Below are 16,463 nucleotides of genomic sequence, written 5' to 3' on the forward strand. Positions count from 1 at the left end.
GACTGGTACATTTTCTTCCAGGGAAGCCACCTCATGCTACAGCAAGTAGTGATTGAGGCTGGACAATGGGAAGAACTGTAATCTCTTAAAATCGAAGGAAAGATTTCCAGGGTTTCAGTGAAGACCTTGAGGAGGAATGACTTTAATCTTTTCAAGCTCTGAGGGAGCAGAGAGGCCTGGGAGTCTGGAAAAGTTTCTGTCCACTCTTGCAGAACTGACTCAAAAGAGGGACAGCCACTTTCTTTTTCAAGAGCCCTGACTCATCCACGTTCAGTCCAATTCCACTTACAATTTCTTAGATAATTGTTTCTTTCTTAGACAGAAATTTGGTTCTGGAATTCCCTCTCCTATTCTTCCCATGACCTGGGAACCATCTTTGGGAACCAACTTCAGCTTATAGTGCCAGAAGAACAGAGATGTAGAGACATTTTTGGACAGTCACACAGCAAACCATCAAAGAGCTGGGAATGCCCCCTTATGGATCCTCTTCTCTTCTCTGGATGTGAAGGGAAAGGATATGATCCTAGGGGGAAGGGTGGAGTTAGTGAGAGCTAGAAGAGCACCCCCGCCCAGCAGGCCCAGATCCAAATGTGCACATGATGGAAATGTCTTCATAGCCAAGGGCCCCTCCCTCCCAAAGAGAAAATCCCACAATTGGGGAACATCTGGATCAAACCACAGCCATGAAAGCGCAACATCAAACAAGGGTTTCTGAGCGACCCTCCCCACAGGCCCTGGTCCGAGAGAAATTGCAGACCTTCCTGCTTGAAGCTTTTAAGTGTCACAGAACCCCTCAAATTTGAGATTGCCTCCTATTTGCTGGAGACAGATGTCCCCGAGTGTGGTTGGGCCTGATTGCCCCCAGCGGGAGAGAGTGTGTGTGACCTGATCTTACCCCCAGCTGATCCAGGCAGGAAAGCTGTGATGAGGGGCTCCAGCCTTTCAGGCTGGGGGCTGGGGAGAGAGGGGACAGGTGGGCCTTCTGAAACGTGCCTACATCAAAGGTTTGAGTACCCTCCCTTCCAAGCTTTGGCGCCTCCGGGGGGAGGAAAGCAGTGATTTCACCACATAACTGCACGTAGGGCGGATCTCAGTCTGAGAACTTCTGGGGAATGTGGAGACGGGAGGGACGGTTCTTCCCAGAGGGGAGGAAAGGGCAAGGGGGGTTCTCGCTTCCAAAATAGCCTACCCAGGCCAAGGAAAATGGGGCCATATGCAGCCTCCCTCCTGCTCTGGCCTCTTTGGAGGGAAAGCTGAGGGGAGGGTGCACTCTTCCAAGGGGGGAAGAGGAGCAGCTGTAGCAGGAGGAGGGCAGGAGCCAGATCACAGATGGAGAACGGTGGGGAACAGGGGCATCTTCCACACACAGGGCTGTGAAAGAGGAAGGCTGTAGGGTATGTGAATTCCAGGAGACAGTAGGCGCTCCCCTCCCTGTTCCCCATGCTCTGTCCTGTCTGAGGAATCAGAGAGTGTCTGGTCATGATGCTGGCAGGGTGGGATCGACTGTGGGGCACATGGGTTAGGGAGGCACCCCATATCTGGCTGGAATCCCAGTTCAGATTTGGATCATTTGAGGATGAGTGAGAGTTGGTTGGGGTGTTGACACCCCACTGTAACCTTAGTTTAAGAAGCTAAGGATTTATTGTTGGGGGTGGAAGGTCACCTTCAGTTGGGAGGAGTTTGGGGAGAATAAAGGGGCCCCATTTGCATATAATTTTGCTTATAGTTTCCATACTCCTCCCCTTCAGGGAGACTTCCATGACCCTTTCCTTTCCCTTCCCAGGGAGGTTTAGGTGTGTGCATGGTGCTCCCGCGGTGCCCTGGGTGTACCTATAGTCTTGGTTCTTTTCACCTTGCTTTGTAAAGATCCGTGGTTTCTTTTCCCATCCAGACTGTCAGTGCCTTGATGACATGGACCTCCTTGCTCTTCTCTGTGTTCCTAGTGCCCAGCACAGTGCCTGGCAGAGAGCAGGTGCTTGATGATGCTAGGTGCTGCTGCTGGAGCCCCTTCCTCCCATGACCAATGTTCTGGGGGAAACAAAGGACAACCCACATGATGGTTCTTTAGCAGCCTGGAGGCCTCTGATGGGCTCTCAGCCTTTCTAAAACTGCAAGGATAGCTCCTATCTGACCGCCTCCGGGCGTCTCCTGGGAGGACCCTCAGTGACAGCACTTTCTTCTGCCCCTGAAACTTATTGTCCATAAGGCTCACCTTCATGGTCAGATATTTATTTATGAGAGACAGGGTCTTGCTCTGTCGCCCAGGCTGGAGTGCAGTGGTACAATCACAGCTCACTGCAGCCTCTAGTGGGCTCAAGTGATCCTCCTGCCTCAGCCTCCCGTAGCTAGGACTACAGGCACTCACCATCACACTCAGCTAATTTTTTTTTCTTTTCGTTGAGACTGACTTTTGCTCTGTCGCCCAGGCTGGGGTGCAGTGGCATGGTCTCGGCTCTCTGCAACCTCTGCCTCCCAGGTTCAAGTGATTCTCCTGCCTCAGTCTCCCGAGTAGCTGGGACTAGGATTACAGGTGCCCACCACCATGCCTGGTTAATTTTTGTATTTTTTGTAGAGATGAGGTTTCACCATTTTGGTCAGGCTGGTCTCAAACTCCTGACCTCAAGTCATCCACCCACCTCAGCCTCCCAAAGTGCTGGGATTACATGCATGAGCTACCACACCCCACTAATTTTTAAAATTTCTTTTGTAGAAACAAGGTCTCGCCGTGTTGCCAAGGTTAGTCTCAAACTTCTGGCCTCAAGAGATCCTCCTACTTTGGCCTCCCAAAGTACTGGGATTGCAGGTATGAGTCACCAGGCATGGCCCGTATTCTTATTTTTAAATCTGGGATGGATGTGTCTCTTTTTTGTCACATGAGACCAAATGCTGTTTGGGGCCAGACTACCCCTACTGTTTCTATGGCCCACAGTGTCTAGCATGAAGGAAGACTTCAGTCAAGATAGGTTGGCTGTGGACCAGCTGACCCTCTCTGTGAGTGCTGGTACCTCAGTCTTCCATGTGGTAGCTTTGTCTGGGGCTCTGAGGGCTGAGCTTCCATGAGCTGTTGAGTCAGGGATGTTCTGATATAAGGGGGTGAATAGGACACATTAGAAGCTCCTGTCCTGGTGACACAGGGCCTGAAGGGCTTTGTCAGCTGAGAGAATCAGTGCTCAAGGGGAATGTTGTGGCGATTACAGCGGTCAGAGGGTTTTATTCAGAGTCTCTGGGAGAGGAAAATAGGAAAGGAGCTCAGAGAAGGGGAAGGAAGGGCTAGGCAGAGGATGAAGGAGGATGTGCATGCGGGATAAACTTGACAGAGGGTGAGCAGGCAAAACAGCTTTGCCTTCTAGGGAAGACCCAGGTGTAAGCCTGGCAGGCCTTGTGTCTAGGAGGGACCTGGGCTATTGTAAACAATATACTATGCTCTGAAGATTGTACCCACGCCTCCAGTCCCCACTCACATCCCTTCCCAAGATGGAGTCTTTGGTCTCACTGTGAGTTCTAGGCCTAGCCTGAGCTGTGCTGGGGTGACACCACCTAACACCAAGCTCAGATCAAGCCAGCTTTGCTTCATACCCTTGGGGGCCTCCCTGAGGCTGGAGGGGACTTTGAAGTTGATGGAGAGAAGATTGGTGAGCTGTGTGCTAAGCAGGGATCTCTCATCAGTCAATGAGGTGGAGAGGATCTCCACTCCCTTTTTTGGGGGGCTGAGATATTGACACCTTAGTTGTCAAAACCTAGGTTTTTCATCCTTGAATGCTGCGTGAGGCTGACTTGATCACCAGGCATCTCTGGGTGGTAGGGTGTGGCAGGATTGCTGAGCTCCAGAGAGCACCATTCACTGCATTCCTGGAGCACAACTCTAGGTGGTGCCATTCACATAGAATTCAATGTGTAAGATGCCCCCCCCCCCCCCGCCCCAGGGAGTTGTGCAACTATGGGTCACCATGATGCCCTTTTTGGGTCAGGGTTCTGTTTAGAAGCCCAAGCTGGTCAACATGAGAACTAGCAATATTCAAGTAAGACTTTGCCCAGAGACAGAGAGAGATGGACAAAACGATTTCCAAAGTTAAGTCCTCATGAAAGTGGCACCAGGAATGGGAGCTGTCTCCTGGAGCAACAGAACCATGGAGCAGTGTGTGGTCTTGGGCTAGATTAGAAACGACAAAAGTCCATCATCAGGGAAGGAAAACAGTCTTAAAATCCCTGGATTGGAAAAGATAACCCATATGTAAGCACCTAGTGGGGCCTGGCATTTAATAGGTAGGCAGTTAATACGAGGTGAGGCAGTAGCTCATGCCTGTAATCCCAATACTTTGGGAGGCTGAGGTGGGAGAATTGCTTGAGGCCAGGAGTTTGAGACCAGCCTCGACAACATAGGGAGACACCATCTCTACAAAAAATAAAAAATAAATTAGCCAGGCATGGTGGTGTGTGCCTGTAGTCCCAGCTACTTGGGAGGCTGAGGTGGAGGATTACTTGAACCCAGGAGGTCAAGGCCGAAGTGAGCCATGATCGTGCCACTGCACTCCAGCCTGGGTGGCAGAGCAAGACCCTGCCTCAAAGAAAACTCCCCCAAACAAACAAACAAACAAACAAAGATAACAACAATGAGGTGAAACAGAAGCAGAGTCTACACTCCAGTCTCTAGGTCTGCGGATCTTAGAGGCAGAATGGCCCAGCCATGATGGCTACACTTGCGCATGGCAACTTGCTGAAATCAGAAATGGGAACCTGACCTAGATAGAGGTCAGGAATTTGTTTTCTTCTTTTTTCTCCTTCTTAGGGAAAGCTTAGTCCATTGTTTAGGATGAAAAATAACAACCAGATGAACGAAAGAAGGATCATCAGGAGTGATGAGTAATGTGCTCCAGATGTGGCTATGGAGAACTGGTTCTGACGGGCACCGCTGCCTGCAAGTAGTCACCTTGTGGGGAGACCCCCTTATTTCAACAAGGTTGCAGTGACACAAGTTTTTGCAGCCTTCTTTTGGAATTGTCTTCAGGGTGTGTGACTCAGTTTTTTGATCGTCCTTATTGGTGGTAAATCTTTATGCTTTGCTTTTTTGGAATCAGTCAGCCCCTGCCCCCACCCAAAAAAATCAGTTAATAATGATTGCCTTGAATTCTTTGTTAACTGGCTCTGAAGTCAGTTTTGAAAGGAGACTGCAGGTATGTTTTAATCAATAGAAGCACTTAAGGAATGAGTGTATGTTCTCTGCAGGTGACTGTTTTGAAGGGCAACCCTTGTTTGTTCTGCCATGTTTGTTTAAAGAAGCTAATCACAGATATAGAGTTCGTATTGTATTCTGTATAATAAAATAATGTAATATGATGTTGAAGGCAGTATGCTAACTACCTCCTCCCGCTGCTATTGTGAATTAATACCTCTGATGATGTATAATGCATTTGCTTTTGCCAAGAAAGGGAGGGAATAGAGGCATGGAGGCTGTGTCTACACAGGCAGACCCAAGTGAAGAAATGGTTCAGTGATTCAGGGAGAAGGTTTGGGCATCCATCTGCCTAACTCTGCACTCCTTTCTGGACTAGCTCTGTGTTCATTCTTCCAGAGGATTTGGTCAACTGGGCAGGGTGCACAGCCCTCTTTTAGAGGGCAGATTAATTTCTTAGCTTGGTTCTCTGTCATTCACCTGCAAAAATCAGCACTAAGATCTAAGAGAGGGAATCATAAATCAGTTCATAAATTATACTTTTCACAAAAGTGGAAGAGCTGAGGTCAAAATGAACCTACATAGCAAACTTGTTCATACAGTTATTAGTTAACCTAAAAGAAGAACTCTGTGGTTGAGGAAGTTTCCAGAACTTTCCTTTCTGGAGGAAAGACCAGGAAGAAATGGATAAGCATCCGATCAGGGAGACTGAGGGTCCCCCTTTTCTCTCCTTTTGGGGAAACCCTGACTGTGGGCTTGTGTGGGATTTTGGGTGTGATGGCCGGGTTGGGGCAGAGAGAGGGTGGAAAGACCTCCAGGAGGCCTAGCCAGTGGAACGCTCAGTGCTCCTTTGCTGATAGACCAAGCTGCAAATCAGGAATTTATTAGGAGCTGGGACTCGTTTTCCCACCCTTTATAGCCCTGACGACTCAGAGCCAAACTCTGGCAAGGGGCTTCCTCATGGTTTTAATTAGACAATTAATTTTTTATTGCATCGTTTGATTTCCAGAGCCAGTTCCACTCTCCCTCTTGTCCCCCACCTGCCTCCCAGCTGTGAACAGGAAAGGAGAGACAGGGGGATTCAGGAAGGGCGCAGAGAAAAAAAAACCCTGTCTGCCTTTGAGCTGATTTAGGAGTGGCGGGGAGGGGGCGGGAATCCTCTGCCACCCCAGCTTGTCTAGCACCAGAGACACTGTCCAGAGCCCAGACCTGGGCTTTCAGAGCCTGCACAAAGGCATTTTGAGCTGCTCCTCCCAAGCTTCTCCCTGCTGCTGGGCTAATTAGTAACACAGGGTGGGGGTAGGGGCAGGGAGCAGTGCCCCGAAATACATTAGCGGCATTTCTGTGGTTAATCCTGGCCGTGCTTAGAGGCTGTTTACCCTCTACCCAGGGATTAGGAACCTGTTTGAGTTAGAAGGGCAGGGAGAGGCCAGTGCTTGGCTCTGTCCTCCACCTGCTTTCAGGAGCTGGGGCAGGGGCGCTGAGCCAGCAAGGGGTGGGGAAATAGTGAGAGAAACCTGTCTCCAATCTGTCTCCCCTTATTGATCTCCTGCCTTCCAGCAGCTTGGCCTGCTTTTGAATCTTTATCCTTCCCCCAACCACCCGCCCCAAGTTTCACCCCTCGCCACTGCCCTTGTCAAATATCACCCTGGCTTGGAAAGGTGGGGAAGAAGGGAAGAGGGAGGGAATGTAGTGTTTAAGCTGTGGGGATGAGCCTGGCTGTGGAAGGGCCCCCTATATGTCACGTATGTTCTCTTGGAGGAGTAGGGAGGCCCCTCTCAAGATCTCTGACTATGCTCATATTCCGCCCTGAAAGAAGAAGAGAAGGCTAGACTCTAGGAAGAACTTACTTTCAGTAGCAGAAACAGGTAGCTCCTTCTTTAAAGTTTTATGATGTGCCAAGTCCAATATTTCACTGACAACAACATTGTTCGGAGGCCTTAAAATGGAATGGAGAGGGCTGTTTCCTCAGGTGTCCTGTTGGTGGGGACATTGTCACTCATTGTTTCAGCACAAGGGCTCTTTCTGGAAGTGTGTGTTCATGCACACATACACACCCACCCATATGCACATCGGGGCACTGGCGCACCTGTGCAGGCATGCGCGCCGCCAGGCACGACCCGTCAGTATGCCAAGACTCCAGGTTATCCATGAAAGGTGTGCACGTGCTCACACACATGCACCCTGACAAAGCCAAACTGAATCCCAGAACCAAGTTGACAAGCATCACAGAAGTGGCTCTGAGGAGCCTCCAGGGCCCTTGCAGGTAAAGCAAGCCCTCCAAAAGAATAGACCGGGATGCCATTCAAGCAGAGGGGCTCTGGCGACCTCCTTGCTCCTCACATTCCCCTCTGGGGTCAACGCAATATCAGCATTGGTGAATATGTGCCTCCCACCTGCCATTGTGGGTCTAGAAGGGCATAAATTTCTCATGGGGTCCAGGACTGCAAGAAAAAGTAGGACGTATTTATGCTGGACTGTGAGGGACACAAAGGTAAAAGGACCCAAACATCAAAGGGCCCCCCAGAAGCTCAGCGTGCAGACCTCTGGATCTAGGACTTGTTCTGTAAACCGGGTTTCTTCTCCTTCTGGGAAAGCTCACATTGAGCAATCCCTCTGCTGGGGCTTGAGGTGGTTCCATGCTGGGAGTGAGAGATGGGCCTTCTTGAGACGAAGCACTGCCTCAGTGGTCGGGGCGCATCTCTGACAGCCTGGCCACTACCTCCCAAGTTGTGCATAATGGTAGTTAGAAATCCACGGAAGAAAGGGACAGAAAGGTTGTGTGTATGGGGTGTGGGGGCAGGCCCAGTATTATTGATTGACATGTGTGTTTCCATATGGCCCCACAGCAGAGAGACGTGAATTCAGGCCTTCTAGCACTCAGAGCGCTGGGTTAAGGGTGGAGTGTGTATGCATGGGATCCTGAGCTGGCACCTCTGGGACAGTGAGGACAAAGGGGCCAGGAGAGCAGGCAAAACTCCACCAGAGAGGCCATGTGCAGGGCTCAGTGTCTATCAGTGGGCAGAGGAGAGATGAAGAGAAATGGTGAAAGGAATAGGAGAAAGAGAAGAAATAAAAATGAGGGCACTGAAACAGAGAGAAAGAGCTAACATCCACACAAAGGCCGGTAAACACCGGCTGAGCTTGAGGAGTGGGTGGTGGGCAGCAGGAGGCGGGTGAGGGAGAGCCTTGGGAGGCCAGCAACCAAAACAATTGGCTAGGCTTCTGGCTGGAAAGGTGGGCAGGACGGCAGGGAGGGGAAGGGGCTGCAGAGAAAAATCCTGCTCTCTGGGTAGGGGAGAGGCGGCAATGGAACCTGCTCCTTCCAGCTCACAAGCTCACAGCATTTCCCCCGCTCTTCTCTGTGAGCCCAGGGCTGAGATTGACGGGCCTGCAGCTTCTTTGGGTCCTGGGTGGATTTGAATAATTAAGTCATCTGGATTCTTATGATTTACCATTTTCAATGATAAATAGACAGCACCCAAGCCAGCCAGTTGGCAAAACTCTGGCTGCTGGTTATAATTTGTCAAGTTGCCAGCAGATTCATGTTTTATGCTAATGGAGGGGGACTCATTGACTAGGGGGAGGCAGTGACGGGGTCAACTCTTTCCTCAGGCACCCCAGAGGTCGAGAGGTTGGGGGAGAAAGGCCGAGGCTGTTATGGATTTTCTGTAAGGGTCGGTGTAATTTTATAATAATTCAGCGAGTACACACACTCTCACATACACTGAGGTTCATGTATGGAGAGATATGTTCAGATTTGCAGGCACCTCTATCCCCCTCCACACACACACACTGGCACTTGTGCAGGCATCTGGGCCCGGTGTACACAAGCCTGGCACAGGCACACTTATCTGCCCCCCTTCAGCTCGCTCACACATGCACACCCTTGTAATCACCTTCAGGCACGTGATTACACCAAGGCAAACTCACAGACCTGCTCTGCAACCTGAAGAAACATATCACATCACCCCTACCCTCCTTCACCTCTGACGGAGCAATGTTTTGGAGGGCCCCACCGCTGCCCATCTCAAACCCTTTATTTTAGGACTTTCATGGCGGCTGATCCCAGCGCAGGCCTCTTGCTCCCATTCTAACATTTTTCCAGTGGGAAAAACAAATGGGCCCCAGGGAAGTCCTGCTTGTCAACCAGCTGGGGCTGGGTAGCTGGAGCTGGGAAGTCAAGGGGTCTGAGACCCAGCACATGGAAAGCTGCAATGAAAATCAGCTGACTCCAGGCTGGGTGCGGTGGCTCACGCTTGTAATCCCAGCACTTTGGGAGGCCGAGGCGGGCGGATCACGAGGTCAGGGGATCGAGACCACGGTGAAACCCCGTCTCTACTAAAAATACAAAAAATTAGCTGGGCGTGGTGGCGGGCGCCTGTTGTCCCAGCTACTCGGAGAGGCTGAGGCAGGAGAATGGCGTGAACCCGGGAGGCGGAGCTTGCAGTGAGCCGAGATCGCTCCACTGCACTCCAGCCTGGGTGACAGAGCGAGACTCCGTCTCAAAAAAAAAAAAAAAAAAAAAAAGAAAACCAGCTGACTCCGAACCACACTTTCTTTTCCATTGGTTTATTTGTATATTGGTCCACAACACATTGAAGCCTCACAGTTGCAAGAATTTTTTTTTTTCATATTTGTGGCAAACTGAGGTAGAGACAATGCTTGGCACAGAGTAGGTACTAGATAAATATTAGTGGAATGAACAGCTGAAGCGACTGACTTCTAAATGGAGCAGATTGCTCATTTCGCTTCTGTTCCTCCACCGCAACAAACCTTTACATCCTCACTGGTTTGTGAGGCCAGAGAACAGGTGTGGCCTTGGTGTGGTAAGAAATGCTAATTTTATCCAAACTGAAGCAATCTGGTCTCAATTTTGAACCCCAAATGCCCTCAAAATGGATCAATGAGCCAGAGAGGCTTGAGGAAGGAGGGAGCATCTGCCCTTCCTCCTGGCCAGAAGAGAATTTGAATTTGCTTTGAGTAGCTTATGGGCAGGGCTGGAAGGTGCAGTTCATGACTGTCAGCAGCTTTGAGGCTGATGGAGGCATGGGGAAGGATTAGGGGCCTGGGAGAAAACATCTTATTTCCCTGTACCCCACCACCCCAACATGGGGGAGAAAAACACAACAGCAAACTGAACAGAGCAGAGGCCGAGGCAGCAAGAACCCAAAGACAGAAGCTGCTTCTAGCATCAGGCTCCAGGATGTAACTGCGTCTCTCAGCTCTGCCGGCTGAGATTGCAGATCCTGTGAAGCAGGTCAGGTTCCTTCCTTCCCTGCCAGGCTGGAGTAAGGAGGCTGTTCTAGGCAGGCAGTCTGCAGCCGCTCACCAAGGTCTGGAACAAGCTGCCTTCCTTCTTTGCCAAGCAGATGTGGATGGCGGTGGGCCTGGCTAATCAGGGGTGTTCTGTGGAAAGATAGCCAAGAGCCAGAATCGCCAGCCTCTCCATTCCAAGGGATAGATGACCCCTAACTGCATCAGGAATAGGGAAATATGCTTTGCTTATTTAAGAGTTTGAGGCTCCGACCTGGCATCATTGACCTCGCTCTCACTCACCCTGGGAGAGTAACAGCCTTGAGGGCATCAGCAATTCCATTTTCGGGAGCAGGGACAGGCTGACTGTGGCTTGCAGATGGCTGGGAGTGGGGAAGAATTGTCTAGGGGTGAGCTAAGGGGATGTGAAGGTCATAATCATGATTAATACATAAAACTAATTGATTCATCCCACATCTGGTTAGCAAAGCTTACTCCCCATTTCCCCCTTCATCTTTTTTTTTCTTTTTTGAGACAGGGTTTTGCTCTGTCACCCAGGCTGGAGTGCAGTGGCACGATCTCAGCTCACTACAACCTACATCTCCTGGGCTCAAGTCATCCTCCCAGCTCAGCCTCCCGAGTAGCTGAGACTACAGGTGCACACCACCATGCTTGGGTAATTTTTGTATGTTTTGTAGAGATGGTTTTTGCCATGTTGCCCAAGCTGGTCTTGAACTCCTGGGCTCAAGCTTTCCTTCCGCCCTGGCCTCCCAAAGTGCTGGGATTACAGGTGTGAGCCACCGCGCCCAGCTGCTCCCTCCCCATCTTCTAATCCTGCTATTTGCATCCACATAATGAACTCTTGAGGGCAGGGTACATATTAACCGGCCTAAAGGGCTCAGAGCAGAGCCATCTGAAGTACAAAGATAATACAAGATCCCCAACTTGGACTGGATGAAAAGGGAGACAGAGAAATCAGAAAGGTTGGAAGGAAGAGAGAGAGAAAGATAAATAAAGGAAGGGAGAAGCTAGAGAAAAGAGGGGAGGAAAAGCTTAAAGAGCAATGCTAGGCAGTGCTTGTCAGAGGCCTCCCTGAGACAGCACTGCAAGGTTTACTGTGAACATGCCTTTCTAGCCAGTGGTTTAGTGGTGCCCCAGCCCATCCTCAAGGTATACACTGCCCTTGGAGGAACTGGCTGACCTCAGTGACCTGCCCCATCCCACTTTTGGGAGACAAAGGAATTGGCTCTAAGAAACCTTGTGAATCAACCAGAGCACATGAGCAGGGCATGGGAAGTGCAGGCCCAACAGGCTAAAGATACCCAGCAACCTCAAGTTGATCCTCTCTATAGCCGAATCTAAAGTCACCTTACCAATTAATCTCTTTGTGTATGTGAATTCAGTGAAATCTACTGCAGACCTAAGGTCCACTTGCCCTGGTAGGGAATGTCTTCTTTCCCTTTCATGTATGAGATCCTTTCTCTGGCTTTTCCAGGATTTGCAAACCTCCTCCCAAGCTCTTTGCAGATGAATCCAACCCCTCCTGGCATGGAGAAACTCCTTGACCTGAAAGGTGGTTTTCCGGGGTCAGGGTTGGAGATAAGGATAGCAAAGAAGGAAGATTTTTCTTCTCACCAATGGAAGAAAATGAAGATCTCACTCCCAGCCCCCCATCCTCCCAACCCCTACACCCCCACACCCCCCTCCCACCCTTGCAAAGTGGACTAGGTCTTATCTTCATCCCTGTTTCATTTGCACATATTCAGGCAAGCTAACCAAAACTACAGAAAAACCCTCCAGTGCAAAGGGCTCATTTAACAAATGATCGCCGGGCACAGTGGCTTATGCCTGTAATCCCAGCACTTTGGGAGGCTGAGGCGGGCGGATCACTTGAGGTCAGGAGTTCGAGACCAATATGGCCAATATGGTGAAACCCCGTCTCTACTTAAAATACAAAAATTAGCTGGGCGTGGTGGCACATGCCTGTAATCCCAGCTACTCAGGAGGCTGAGGTACGAGAATGGCTTGAACCAGCCAGGTAAAAGTTGCAGTGAGCTGAGATCATGCCACTGCATTCCAGCCTGGGCGACAGGATGAGACTCCATCTAAAAACAAACAAACAAACAATAAAACCAACAACCAACAAACAACAACAACAAATGATCAAACAGTCCCAAGGTCACAGAACCAAAGCACCTCCGAGCCCAGAACAAAGCTGCCCAGTCTTCAGACAGCCTCTGCCAGTAGGGTGGGAATGGAGGCGCTTGGGGCTTCGGGTGAGAGGATTGAGCCTGGGAGAGGCGCCGCCAGGGTGGGAATCCACGACCAGTCCCTGCCTCACTGGCCTCTTGTACTTCATGCGCGGCTTTTGGAACCAGATCTGGACCTGCATATCATACAGCCTCAACGGCGTCCAGCTTGGCGTGCTGTGTTGGGGGCAGGTAGGGCTGCAGGAAGAACTCCAGCTCGCTCAGCTGCTTCGAGAAGCCTGCATGCAGGCAGCCAGCCCCTGCCTCTGCCTCCCACGGTTCACAGGCGGCCATCACCCAGGGCTGGGCCCTGGAGACGGCGAAGTGGTGGTGGTCAGGGCCTCCGCAGCCCAAGGTGAAGCGGGGAGTGGCCCCAACTGGCCTTTCTGCTCACCTTCCATCTCCTCTTTCCTCCCTATGCTCCTCAAGAACCGGGATCTCCTTTCTGTTAACTGTTAACCCTAGTTGAGTTCGTGTTTCTCTTTCTCTCTCTCTCTACCCCCCTTCCCCTCACTCCCCTTATTCTTTCTTTATCTCACTGTATCTTCATTTCTCATTTTCCTTCCTTCTTTTGCTTCATTTCTGCTCTACCTTCACTTTCTCTTTTTCTTCCATTCCTTCCCCTGCCCTTGCTTCTTTCCCTCGTCCCTGTCTTTCCCCCTTTTCTACCTACCTTTCTGTCTCCCTTCCATTTCTTTTTTCTCACTTATACCTCCCTTTCTTTCCCTTCCTTTTTCTTTTACTCTCTAGCTCTCTCCTTTGATTTGCTTTCTGTTTCTCTCTCTATTTTTTCTTTTCTCTTCTTTTCTGTCTTTATCTCTAATCTTTTTTCTTCTTTTTTCTATTTTAACAGGCCCCAGACTATCTCTAATATTTAAAAACCCAAACAAACCTAGTCCTGCTTCTTCCTTCTGCTTTTTATCAATATTCCTTTCATGTTATCGCTATCCCAGCCATCCTTCCAGAATACCTTTCTGTCTCCAGCATTAGGGCCTTTTCATATCTTTTCCTCTCTCCCAGTCTCTTCTCTTTGTTGTTCTGAATTTTTCCAGTCCTTTATGCTGTTTCCCTAGGCCTTCTTCTTATCTTCCTTTGTTTCTAAATTCCCTCTCGGCAGTAGGCACAAGGCATAAAACTGGCCCCTCCCCAGTAGAGGTTTTTGTCCTGCGTAAGCCCAGCCGTCTTTCATGCATTTCTTTCTCAACTCCTCTCAACTTGAGACTCAATCTCAAGGGCCCGGGAATAGAGATGTTTCCCCCTACTTGAGAAGTCAGGGCTGGGTCCACAGCTCCCTATTACAGGCTTAGGGAAGCCTTGCTAAACTGCTGTCACTCCATCAATCCTAAGAAGAAAGGGGAAGAGGAGCAAGGAAAGAGAAAAAGAGAGATAGTCCCATAGATCTGTGGGATTGGGTTGGGGGTGGGGAGGTGGGGCGAGGGGTAGTATTGGAGAGGCAGGAGAAAAAGGACCACATTCATCAAAGGGGAGTGGGGTAGGCAGAGGACCAGACATCTTCTCTCAGAGCACACAAAGCCTCAGCAGCCTGCAAGAAGACGCCCAAGCCGGCTCCCACGTTTGCTTTGGGACTGGGGATGGATGAGGCCTTCCATCCAAATCCTCTGGACCGCAGAGGTGTGAAGGGCCACAAGATGTGAGGAAAGAAAAGGGTTTACATTCGTTTTGAGTATCGGTGGATTTTGTGTCTGCCCCTGGACACGTCCCTCTCAAAGGCCCTTTTTTTGGGGGACCAAGCCAAACTCCCTATTGGCAGTGCCAGCGGAAGCCCTCCTAAACCTCTCAGCTAGGCCAGTCCAACTCTGTCCGGGGCTTGCCAATGAGCAGATGCCGAGCAGGTGCCAGGGCAGCTGCTGGGCCACAGCAGAAAAACTTCAGGAATAGCAAAAACAAAGGCCTGGGCAGATTTGTGGCTTCTGACCAAGCAGGGCCAAGGGGCCTCTGGAGGTGTCTACCCAGGAAGGGCCAGAACACCACGTGTTCCACGTAGGAATTTTCTCTCCTGGGATCCACATCGCTTCCTGGCCCTTTCCAAGGAGTCCGAATGTGTCCTCTGCCACTTGCCTGGCTCCTCCTGCCGGGGGCTCCCCAGGAGGAGCCCAACCTGAAAACTAAAGGCACAGCGCAGACCCTTGCCGCCTGGCTGGACTTCCCTGCCCAGGAACACCCCGGGCTCCAGGGTACCCCCCAACACCTGCAGCGGCCTCTGCCCTCGTCCACTTCCCGAGGCCACCCCGAAGCTTCTACACCTGCCTGGGCCCATCTTTCCCCCTTGTCCTGGGCCCCAAGTTCAGCTGTGCCCACTGAACCCACCCTCTGCTCTTGACTGCCCTCTGAAGAGCCTCCCCATTCCTTCCTCCTGGGGCATCTCTTGGGTGGGGGAGGAAATCTCAGCCCTGGGAGGAGAGCAGGGGCCTTTTCCTTGCCCTCACTGGAGAGGAGCGGGAGATTGTGCTGGAGGCGGGAGGGGGCACTCGCTTGGCTCCATCTCAGGGAAATGGGTCTCTGACTCAAACAGGATTCAGAAAAAAAAAAAAAAAAAAAAAAAAGATTTTTGGGAGTTGTTCCTTCTCTCAGATCACTCCTAACTTAGAATCAACGTAAGGTCCCAGGACAGCAGGGTACCGCTCTGGGCGGATCCTCCGGGGCGGAGGAAACTCCGGCAGAGTCGGAAACTCGGGCTGGCATTTCCTTCCCTTTCCGCGGGGCGTGTCTGGGGATCTCCAAGCGCCTCTAAGGGCCTGCTGGGGTGAGCGGGTTTGGGACGCGGCTGGGTTTTTCTAGGCTGGCAATCGGTCCCGACTGGGGAATAAGCACACACATCCTTCCTTCAGTACGGGAAGCGGAGCACCCTCTCTCCCACTTTAGCCCTCGAAACCTCAACTCCGCTCCCTTCTCTATCTCCCCTCAAAAAACTTTTCCGAAGTTCCCCCAAGTTGCGTTTGAGGAAAGAAGTCGTCTCCCTCAGACTCTGGGTTTCTCGGCCCCTAACCCTCCCCTCAATCCCCAGTTTCGGAAGCAACCCTCCCCCTCCCCTGCCAGCTACCACCTTAGTCCCTAAACTCGGGGAGGAAAGCTGCTCTGACCCCATGCATCTGACAGAAGCCCAACCCCAGCCCAAATTTCTCCGGGGGAAGGCAGATTAGTGTCAGCCTGCAGGGGAAACAGGGGTAAGGGGAGAGAGAGACCGGGACGGGGAGAGACAGATTGTTCTCGGGCTGAATCGCACCCCTCCGGGGCCCAGCTTACCTGCTCCGGACGGCTCCTCTAGATTTCCATCCTCTCAAAAGTTTGTCCTCTCAAACGATTCCGGGAGGAGCGCAAACTCGGCCCTTGTGGGCCGGGTACCCTTGAAGGCGCAGGCGCCTGATCTAGAGCAGGCCCCGGGGAAGCAGGACTCGGGGGCACGGTCGCCAAAGTGGGGACCCGAGCAGCGATCCGGAGGGAGAGCGTTCAGGCGCCCGGGCTGGGGGCTACACTGCTGGCGCGGGACGGCCCGGGACAGAGTGGGCGCTATAGCGGGAGTGGCGAGCAGGGCCGGGCGGGCCCGGGGAACTGGAGGGAGAGATCCCTGGGTCCCTGGCGACGTCTCTCGCTTTCTCCAGTTTCTGCCCTGCCGGTGTGCCCCAGCCCACAACATTCCCTCGACCTCTTCTGGGGCGGCGCTCAGGGCCCCCACATAGCAAAAGGGAGGGTGAAGGGATGAGGCGCCCCTCCCGCGTTAGCCCTTCCTCAGCCCCCACGTCACAGCCACCCCTTTCTCCCCAGAGCCA

The 16,463-nt window shown here is 51.5% G+C and overlaps 1 long non-coding RNA gene across 3 annotated transcripts; it reads right to left on the reverse strand.

Annotated features, from left to right (window-relative positions):
• Positions 1 to 1,886: 1,886 nt before the first annotated feature.
• LOC116480976 (uncharacterized) lies at positions 1,887 to 16,459 on the reverse strand. Of its 3 annotated transcripts, XR_009209251.1 has the most exons (4): positions 15,940 to 16,459; positions 13,646 to 14,017; positions 10,730 to 10,841; positions 9,798 to 10,579 (listed from the first exon to the last, which is right to left on the reverse strand). It is a non-coding gene; the product is annotated as an uncharacterized LOC116480976 (long non-coding RNA). The 3 variants fall into 3 exon arrangements; XR_009209252.1 differs by lacking the exons at positions 9,798 to 10,579; positions 10,730 to 10,841 and adding an exon at positions 1,887 to 2,028; XR_009209253.1 differs by lacking the exon at positions 10,730 to 10,841 and having other exon boundaries at positions 10,555 to 10,579.
• Positions 16,460 to 16,463: the final 4 nt, after the last annotated feature.

This window comes from Hylobates moloch, unplaced genomic scaffold (assembly GCF_009828535.3).
Source record: "Hylobates moloch isolate HMO894 unplaced genomic scaffold, HMol_V3 SCAFFOLD_13, whole genome shotgun sequence".
Taxonomy (NCBI): domain Eukaryota; kingdom Metazoa; phylum Chordata; class Mammalia; order Primates; family Hylobatidae; genus Hylobates; species Hylobates moloch.